General features: G+C 42.2%; 1 long non-coding RNA gene across 1 annotated transcript; it reads left to right on the top strand.

Moving 5' to 3' along the window:
* The first annotated feature begins 726 nt into the window (after nucleotides 1-726).
* Nucleotides 727-5,288, top strand: LOC116784975. Its single transcript, XR_004356329.1, has 3 exons — nucleotides 727-922; nucleotides 2,579-2,721; nucleotides 5,099-5,288. It is a non-coding gene; the product is annotated as an uncharacterized LOC116784975 (long non-coding RNA).
* The last annotated feature ends 4,566 nt before the right edge of the window (nucleotides 5,289-9,854 follow it).

Raw genomic sequence — 9,854 nt, 5'->3', positions numbered from 1 at the left:
AGCAGCAAGTATTTGGGAACAAATTCTTGCTGCAGTTTGAAGCAGGATGTCTTGAATGGGAAATATGATAGAAGGCTTTGTGCAAATAGTCTAGAAAGTGGTAAATCAGTTCACCCATTTACAAAATCAATATACCACACAGGGAGCCGAACAAAACTTGGCAGCTTTGACTATATTCCCTTTGCACCTGAGGAACTGCTGAGTGAAAAAGTAAGACAACCTTCACTCTACCCTTTAGCGGGATACAGTAGCCATGGGCCTCACCAGAATATGCAGTGCAAGCCTTGCTCAGGAAGTTAGAACTTGAGAATTTTTGTGCATAGGACGTCTAGCTGCAGGAATATTTTTCGTTATGGTATTGGATCATCATGTAGGAGTAGGTTGATCTTCTTGAGCCCCTGTGAGGCCCCTTGAGCCCAGGGTTATGTAGGGTCAGTCCTCCTTGGCAGTTGCAACCAGAACAGAGAAGTATGAGAGGTAAATCTGTTATTAATTCTCAAGTATTTAATCTGCTTTCTTTTATGTTAGCTGTAGGATTAAAAGAATACATCACGGGAAAACTTGTGTTTCACAAACACATTTTCTCATGCAGAATGGCTGGTTGAAATTTGGAGCTGGAAAAACACAACACCCCTTTAGTGCTTGGTAGGCTCCTCTCTCAGGCACTGACGTTAAAGGATATGGCTTTCCTGCTGACTTCAGCGAGAGGTAGGGCTGTTGGAACAGTTTTCCCTGGCTGTGCTTTAGTCATATGCATTTCCACATGCAGCAGGGTTAAGAGATTCATCGCCCTTCCTGACTGCTTCACCCTGGTGTTTGAAAGCAGTGGTGGGGAGCAGCGAGGGGAAAAGGAAGACATTAATACACAACGACGAGCTGAAACCAAAAGCTCAGTGCTGCATGTTCCCACCTCTCGGCAACTGTGAGTCACACACGTTAAACACATTTGTGCGCTGGTTGTGGAGTTGTCCCTAGAATGCTTCAAACTTTTTATAGCTGCTCCCACTTGCTGCAGTGTCACCTGCTGGTGAGATCAAAGCACTCAATAGCACGCTCCCCCGCTCCATGCTCAACAAAGTCACCGGAGCCCTTGAAAACTCCTACAGATGTTTCCTCTCTGAAGACAAAAGGATATTTTTCTCCCCTCCCTTCCTCCTTCACACCAAAGAACAAACCCTATGCCTGGCTGAGTTTGTACCACCTCAGATTAATTGGCACTAATGCAAATGTTCGTGGCTGTGTGTGGGATGTTGCTGAGAGCATAATGGTTGTCGTATTTGCTTGCATGTGGTTACTCCACTTCAGCTGTGTAATTCATTGCTTTATAAAGTGCTTTACAATGCGCTACAGCACAGGAAGCTAATCATATGCCGTGGCAGACTATACAGCAGAGATTCAGAGTTACTGCAGGTCTCCTAAGGCCCGTGCCCTGAAGCCACCAGTCCTTTTCCATCAAAAGTCCCCCTCAAGTGAGTGTCTATTTTGCCACCTGGAACAAACTCTTAGAACTGCCAGAATGTCTGGAGCTTTTCTACTGGCTCCTCGTGGGATTCCCTTTCATTCCTTTTCGGTCTAATTCCTCTTTGCTTCACTCCCACCCTGAGTTTCTCTCCCTCTTTTTAAGCATCATATTGGCAGTGTACTCCAGGCATAGCAGCATGGAGGATGTACAAGAGTTTCCATTCTAAGGGGGTTATTTTGAGTTACTTATGTTTTTGGCTGCAATTTTAAGCCTTTGATATTGAGCCCAGAAGCAATTTTTTAATTGGAAAGTGTAAGCTGAGATAGGTACAAGAACCAAGATCTTTTAAAAAACACCACTTCCAGCTGTGTCATTTTAACAGTTCTCATAGATGTCAGGATGGATTGCTGTTTGGTTCTGCATTATATTTTGGCTCTTCTGGTGCCCTTGGTGGTCACAGGGTGTTTTCTTGTGAATGCAGACTCTGCTCTCTAGGTACCAAGCTATGCTCCAATTTCTAGCTTAGGAAATCTCTCTCTTTGACCAACAAGGCACTGATGAAGAAAGGTGAGTTCCTCTGCTAGACAGTGACAACAGAAAAGCCAGCATGGAAGAACGCAGTGAATTTGCCCAGTTGGTTGCACAAGCTTTTGCCTTGGTCTGGTTTGCTGGCCTAGCAGAAGCTGAACCATGTAGAAGTTCACAGTTTAATTTATTTTCTAAAAATGCACAAAATTCTATTAGAAACCCTACATGACAAGACTATCAAATTGCAAACACTCAGAGGCTAAGGAAATGACAAAATTGAGCTTGCCTACCCAGCCTTAATTCTGTTTCCTCGCTTGTATAGTTACAATAAAGTTTAATTAGATTGTTGCATATTATTTTGGGGAGCTGCTGGAGCTGGTCTCCTGCCTCATTCATTTTGCATGCAAATGCAGTGCGAGGCAGTTTTTCTTGAAACATTGAGGGCCAGAGTTCCTCGCTTACTGCAGGGGCTGTATGATGTGTCATAAATAAGATTGGTGTTCATAGAAGGCAAGAGCTGTTAATGTAGAATGATAATGATGAGTTTGGATTGTGACAGAATAACCAGTTACTCCTTCACCCTGCCAGCCATGGACTGCTATTCCAGTCCCTCCAGTCCACGACCAAGGACACCAAATTGGTATTCCCATACTGGCCGCCTCCCCAGCAAACTTATATATATTCCCATGCTCCAGTTTCCTGGGAACCATTCAGGAGAAGATGTCAGGATGGTAAGTGTCCTAATTCAGAGACCAATCCTGAGGGACACCTTGACCCTCTTAAATGTCCCATGGTAAGTTACTGCTGTGGGAATAACAACTGTTCCACATCTCACTGGATCTCTTGCCTTAGAATTATAATCTTGTTGTGTGGTTATTCATAGAGAAGTTTCTTCATAGATAAACACTATAAGGACACATTCTCTTTTCATTCTTACGAAGTAGTAAACATGAAATTCAGTTTCATGCAATAGAGTTAATTCATACTCAGGCAGTCATTACTGTCCCCCAAAAATGAAAGATTTATGGCCGTTTATTTGAGGGGTCAGCTATCAGTCTTCCCTGTTTGGAGTTAAGGATGCCAATTGCTCCTCTGATAAAGATTGTGTATTTCCCCCAAAATGTTTTTTCTGTTTATTTCTGAAAGGTTTTAAGTGCTGGAGTGAGTTTTCCTTTTAGCTACAAATGCTGCTCTTTGAAACTGGAGTGAATGAGAGTAGAATTTAAGTGTAATAACAGAAGGTAGTCTCTGCTCCTGTAATTTCACTTGTCTCTTTCCCAGCTTCTTCTGCAACTGTAGCAAAATGCTGAATAACTTTAGAATTTCATCTTTAGAAAACTAGAAAATATAGTCAAGGATGCTGGGCCACACTGAAATGAGAAAGGGCTCCCAGAGCACTGAGAAATGTTCCAGTTCTTTTAGGTTCAACCAGCCCTTTTCTGTGTGTTGCTTTAATTTATGTAAATTACTAGGGTTCAAGTAGATTTAATATTTATCATCCAAGACAGGAAGGGTCAGTCCTTCTTTCTTCTATATTCCCTCTACTGGAAAAGTGTAATTTCAGTAAAATGTCAGCATTTGTGATTTAAATACATTTCAGCAAGAAGATTTGCAAATTGTTATTTCTGCTGTCCCTCCCCCAGAAGTATCTTATTTTCTCTCTCAAATAGTAATATCTAAGGAGTAAAGCAAGATGACTACAGTTGATACATAACAAGGCTTAAAATCTGTTTCCTTTTTTTAAAGCTCTTAAGGTTCTTGAGAGTCTTTGGACTCACATTGATGATGGTACCTTGTGAGTGTCCAGCAGGATCCCTCCATGAGATCCCCTTTTTAAGATGAGATCACTAGATGAAGTAGCAAAATTATTTACTTGTTCATATTTACTATTTGGAGAGGTCACCGTTTGCACTGAAAGGATGTGTATACCCCATTGTGCCCCATGTTGAGCACGATAATCTCCTTTGATCTCTCCGTATTTCAATAATAAATAAGAACAATTAGGAACTTGTAAAGCTAGGTGTGATGTCAATGTAAGAGCCAATCTTAACCAATGACCTCAATTTGCTTCCAGAAGACCAAAAATTGGACTGGTCTGGGACATGATGGGTTGTCATACCAACATTTTCTGGTAGGACCATCAGTTCCCACAGAACACAGGCTTTCATTAGAGAATTACCCCATGCCACTACAGATACTACAATCTTCACAAACCAGGTTCAGCACCACTCCACTGGTGGTCAATTTGGGTTTTGAAAAGCAAATTCTATGCTATTCCACCCATTTTTCAGGCCTCACGTCTTCAGGATCATCAGGCACTTGACTTCCTTTAGCTCTATGCATCAGGTTTTAGTATATGTAGGGTGTTCTGGACATCCATGCATCTGTCCACAGCTTTTTGATGGCACCCTTCAGCTGCTCAGACATGGGTTTTTTGTGCAGGCTTTGTCCTGCTGTTCATTCATCTTAGTCCTGGCATCACGGAGGACTGCAGGATCCATTTTCTGACCACCTTTCCTCATTCTTGCTTTCATATAAGTTAGTCCTGGACTGACAGGTCCTCCAGGGCTCTACAGTTACACTCACTCGGATAGAGCAGAAGTTCATCTTCTGGGGCTACAAGAGAGATGGTGAGATTCTTTTTACAAGGGCATGTAATGATACGACAAGGGGGAATGGCTTTAAACTGAAAGAGGGTAGGTTTAGATTAGATATTAGGAAGAAGTTCTTTACTATGGAGGTGGTGAGGCACTGGAACAGGTTGCCCAGAGAAGTTGAGGATACACTGTCCCTTGAAGTGGTCAAGGCTAGGCCGGATGGGGCTTTGAGCAACCTGATCTGGTGGGTGCCATGACATTTTGTTGTGTCACTATAGCTCACTCCTTTAAGATGTGGTGCATAACTTGCCATTTGTCCCCTCATGCTGGGCCTTCCAGGGAGCTACTGGTGGGTGAAAGGGTCTTCAAGAACTTTAAGGCATGGAGAAGGGGGATATCACAAAATGAGAGGCTCTGATGGTAAACAGGGTGACTGGGACTAATCTTGCAAGTAATCATGCTAGGTGTTCTACCAGTTATGGTCTAACACTATGGCTTTCTCACCCATTAGATGACTTCATAAGCAAGAGGATTTGTGGAGTATTATGCATAAGGAGAGAAGAAAGCTGAGGTGCCTGTCCAAGCCAAAGTCACTCTGCATCATTTCGACTCTTCTATAAAGATTGTGGTAGAAAGGAAAATTTCACATTTCTTCCTCTCACTCACCTCCTTAAAACAGCACATTAGGGCCTTATTAAAAAAAAGAGTATTTAAAAGTCCATTAGCTTCCCCACTGTTTTTTGTTTTATGAAGCCTTCTGTATTTTAATTTTACTTGAACACTTCAGCTGCTCTCAGTGAGCAATTTCAGTTTGGAGCCTCTCTCTCCTTTTCCCGCAGTAGGCCAATCACTGTCAGGTTTGCGTTTCCAGGTCTGTGGAGGAAGCTATAACCTTAAAAAACAAACAAAGCAGATGTTTTCTTCTGGTAGGCCTCATACTGTAAGAAAACTCCAGAGCATGCAAAGAAATGAATATGACTGTGTGTGTGCATTTGTCCCTCTACGATCAGTCACAGCTTGTTGAGGGAAGGCTGTGCGTGAGGGAGAGCTGGCTGCACTCAGTGCCACAGCTGGGCTGGCCAACTCATGCCTGCAGGGGCAGCAAGAGGGAAAGAATTAAAATCAATTGCAGGCAACATCCTATACTTCCTTTTTAACCCGCTGCAGCTGGGGAAGCTGGGGAAGACAGCCAGTGCGTGGAATGAGGAGAAGCACACAGACAACTGCAGGGTGCAGGAGGAAACAGTGTTTGGGAAGGAGAGGCTTTAGTTAAGGGCTGAGGAAAACAGCAAAGAATTATAGGTTTATTCCTGAGTGGAGTTAGAGACTGAGAACACTGCTGACACGATCAGTGGAGAATAGCAGTCTTCTGTCTCTTCCTGAGAGCTCTTTGGAGAAAGTGGAGGGGATGCAGAGAGGCAAAGCATGATGGGAAGGAGACACTGGTATGGGGGGGGGGGAAAGACATGATGCTTTGGGGCAGCTGAAGATGAGCTGTTTTGCAAGCTGACTACTCTAGTACAGTGAGACAGAGGGAAGCACGGTCCACAGTTGATGCACATGGTTCATTTAAAAGCTGGGATGTGCTCTCCATTTTGTTTACCAGTACCAGTGGTCCAAAGCACTGCTTTCTTAAGACTGCACTCAGTCAAACTGTAAGAAAAGGCAGAATAAAGCCAGTGATATGAAGACTTTGAATTCCAGTCCATCTGCAAATTAGAGCGATAAATTTATGAAGAGTGTGAAGCATATGGTTGCAGAATGACAGTTCCCATTTTTCCCCTTTCCTTTACATTTTCCCCTTAAAATCTTGTATGTGACCATTATGGATATCTGTTAAATAAATGGTAACCCTTTGCTTATTACTGGCTAGGGAATATGGCAATTACAGCAAAGGAACCATTAGGTGTGTACTGTTTTTTGGAAGCAAATGCAAAATGCTGCTGTGGCTGCAAGTTAACCAGTATCACCAAACACTTTGAAAGTTTCCATGTTGGACATCAGTGTCCTCCAGGGCCAGGTAATTTTCCACTGAACTATGTATTCAGTGCTGGGTAGAAAGTGGAAGTTTGCACAGCTTGTGTAGCGGTTAAAAAACCCCTACCCCCAAAATACAATCTGAGTTTTATTCACTCATTAGATGATGTGTGTGAGCACAGACACTAAAAGTCCTTTAGGTTAGGTGTTACACATATCTGACCTGAGAAGTTAGCCAAAGTTCAGGGTACTGCTGCTTTTTTGTTAGAAGAGATCAGGTGGTCTGGATGAAATCTTGTATTATGACAAAGAATGCACAAGGAACTGCTCTCTTGAACCTGCGGGGGATCTGGTAGAAGATAATCTCTTTACGCAGAGGGTCAGGTCTCCCTGCCCTACCTCCTGCTCTTCCAGATGCTTATTCTTCTCCCTTTTGTCAGAACAGTGACGAGGTCTTTTTTTTGTCTTTTTCCCCAGCTTTTCTAGTCTTGCTGTTTCTGTCACGCACAAACCCTCACAACATAATTGCCTGTTAAACCTCTCTGTCCACATGTGTCTTTGTTTTGGGAGATGGCATGTAGTTATGTTTGGGGTGGAGACCATTATTGTTTCAAACATCTGGCTTCATAAAGAACCTTAATGGCTTCTCTGAATTTATTCTGAATGAAAGGATGAAGTGTTACGCCCACCATCATACACTAGGTTTCACCCAGCTTCTAACAATAAAATGACTGGAAGCCACATAACCTGTCAGGCTGCTTATTAAAGAAGATGCCAGGAGAGGACTATTAAGCCTGTCGGCTTGGAGGGGGACATGTGTTGACTGACCTATACAGCAACTTGTGTTACAGTGTTGGAAAGGTAAAGTTCAGGAAATTTCTCATCTTACAGAAAGGGGTAGACTGCTTAGATGGAGGAGCAGAAAGACATTTCCCTCAAGGCAATGGCAAGGATTGCCCTGAAAGGGATGTGTTGCTGTGACCTTGACTGCACTTCTCCTTGATAGCAGGCTGTGGGCACAGGGGTCATAGGAAGTGGTCAGCACCATTCCTACAGATCCGCTGATGTTTCAGGTAGGATCATAACTCATAGCAGCTTGACCTCTCCCTGTGCATCACAGGGTCATGTGTAAATCAAATCCTTTGCCCTGACAGGTGACAACTTTGCGTGGTGTGAATCAATATATGTCCTGGAAGAGTGACTTTGAAATACGTCTCTTTAATATGTGTGCAGATGGGGAATTATATCATGTAAATGCTAATTTACACACACTGGAAATACAAGTGAGTACTTAGTTCATCCCCCAACACCAGAGGAGAGTCCTAGATAGAAAGTGCATGAGATATTAAACAGATACAACACTTAACCTTAGCTGGTGATGCATGTGCGAATGACACCATTACTGTCTTGGTGGTAATGGAAGAATAAGATGTTCGGTGGTGCTTCCGAAGGTTTGTGATACAGTGCTAGCAGGATGTGAGCATCACGAACCTTGTACCTCAGCTGTGGGAGCCCTTTTACTGGATGGAAGCTAAATAGGAAATGTAGGAAAGCTGCTGTGAGGAACAGCTGACTAAATTCTGATAAAAGGTCGTTGGTTCTTGGGCTGCCATAGCTCTGCTTCTTATTTTCTTGCTGTAAGGCGGTGACATGCTCCCCTGCAGAGCCTTAATTTCTGGTTGTTTGTATGGAAGGTTTTAGTGGTTTCTGGCAGGCTGTTCCTTCCAAACTGAGACTCATCCAGTCAAAGAGAGCTGCTTAGCTACATGCTATAGAAATGTGTTATCCATGACATTGTACAGTGGAGTTCCTGATGGGAAACAAACAGAAGAAACATAGATCCATTAACAGGAAAAATGGGTAATGATATAGTTTTATAGGCCCTGTCATCCCTGGGTCTTATAGGCTATTGTAGAGAGAGGCATAAAATTAGATAATATGATGCAAGGGTTATGGCCATTTCACAAACAAAAGGTGCACTGAAGAGTTAAGACACTGTTTTCAAAAGCCTTTCTCTGTGCTCAGTTTAGTATGTTCTTGAGTCTTAATGGTTTGCTATTTGGAGAGGACTGGATAATGAGTATTTGTGAAGTAGAATATTGCCTAGACTATATACCAAGCACATCGGCAACGTGGGACAATATGGGATTTGGCACTGGCATTGTGTGCCCCACCCTCTTGTTCTCTAAAAGCTGAAATTTGCTACAGCTATTGTCGAAGGCATAGGAGACTTGAATCGACTAGTGTTGAAAAATAAGGCTGAAGTCACAATGAATTTAGTCCCCAAATATGACAATTACCTTTGAGGAAAGAAAAGAAAAAAGTAGCATAAATGATCCCTTTTTCACTTCAAGGTGAAGGACAAGCACACTACAGTCAAAGAGAATACAGCAGTTTTAGCTTCTTCTCACTGCTGTCCTAAATATAAATGTAAATTGTACCGCCACCAAGACAGACACCACTTTGATTTTACCAAATCACATGATATAAACACTGATCCACCCATGGCTGAACATATAATACTGTCCCTCAAACATTTTCCTGCAATGTGCATTTACTTGCTATGTCGTAATTCAGAGGTGTGCCATTTATCTATGAATGTGTTCATGTATGTTCCTGTGTTAAGCTCTCTGTGCCTCAGGTTTATGAGTCTAATGGTCTTCTCAAAAGAATCACCTCATCAGATGGAGCAAATTGAAAAAGCACCCTCAGCTTTGAAATAATTGCTATGAACATTAGTTTTCCTATTAAATTAATCTTTATTGTGTTTTATTTTGTCCATAGTACAAAAGATACAAATTCTGCAATTAAACTGGAATAGTTCATTACAGATGACACTAATAATTGAACAGAGACTTTGGAAAATATCTTTTCTTCTTTACAGCAAGTGTTCACGATTGTCAGAAGGTTACACTGGATATAAAAAGTCACATTAAAATAAAGAAAGTGCATGAATCCATAATCTGCATGATGGGAGAATGTTGCTGGCAGGAACAAAGGCTGTTTTAGAGTCTCAAAGTCTAAGGAGTGGTGAAAAAGAATAGAAGCTAAAAAGGAAGCTTGTAAACCTAAGACACTGCTATAGGTTTGGCTGAAATATTAGGCCAAGAGTTATAGGAACATTTAATCTTATGTCTGGGTCCCAAAAAAGCTGAAGAATATTTATTGTTGGTGCTCTTATACCTAGACTTCACCTTAGTATTTCTTTCTGATCCCATTCCTGGCAATTAATGTGTAAGAGCGGGACCACATTAATTTTTCAGTCCAGAAGTATGTGGTACCTTTGCTCT

The sequence above is a fragment of the Chiroxiphia lanceolata genome, chromosome 3 (assembly GCF_009829145.1).
Source record: "Chiroxiphia lanceolata isolate bChiLan1 chromosome 3, bChiLan1.pri, whole genome shotgun sequence".
Lineage (NCBI taxonomy): Eukaryota > Metazoa > Chordata > Aves > Passeriformes > Pipridae > Chiroxiphia > Chiroxiphia lanceolata.
This window is presented reverse-complemented; position numbering and strand designations above follow the sequence as displayed.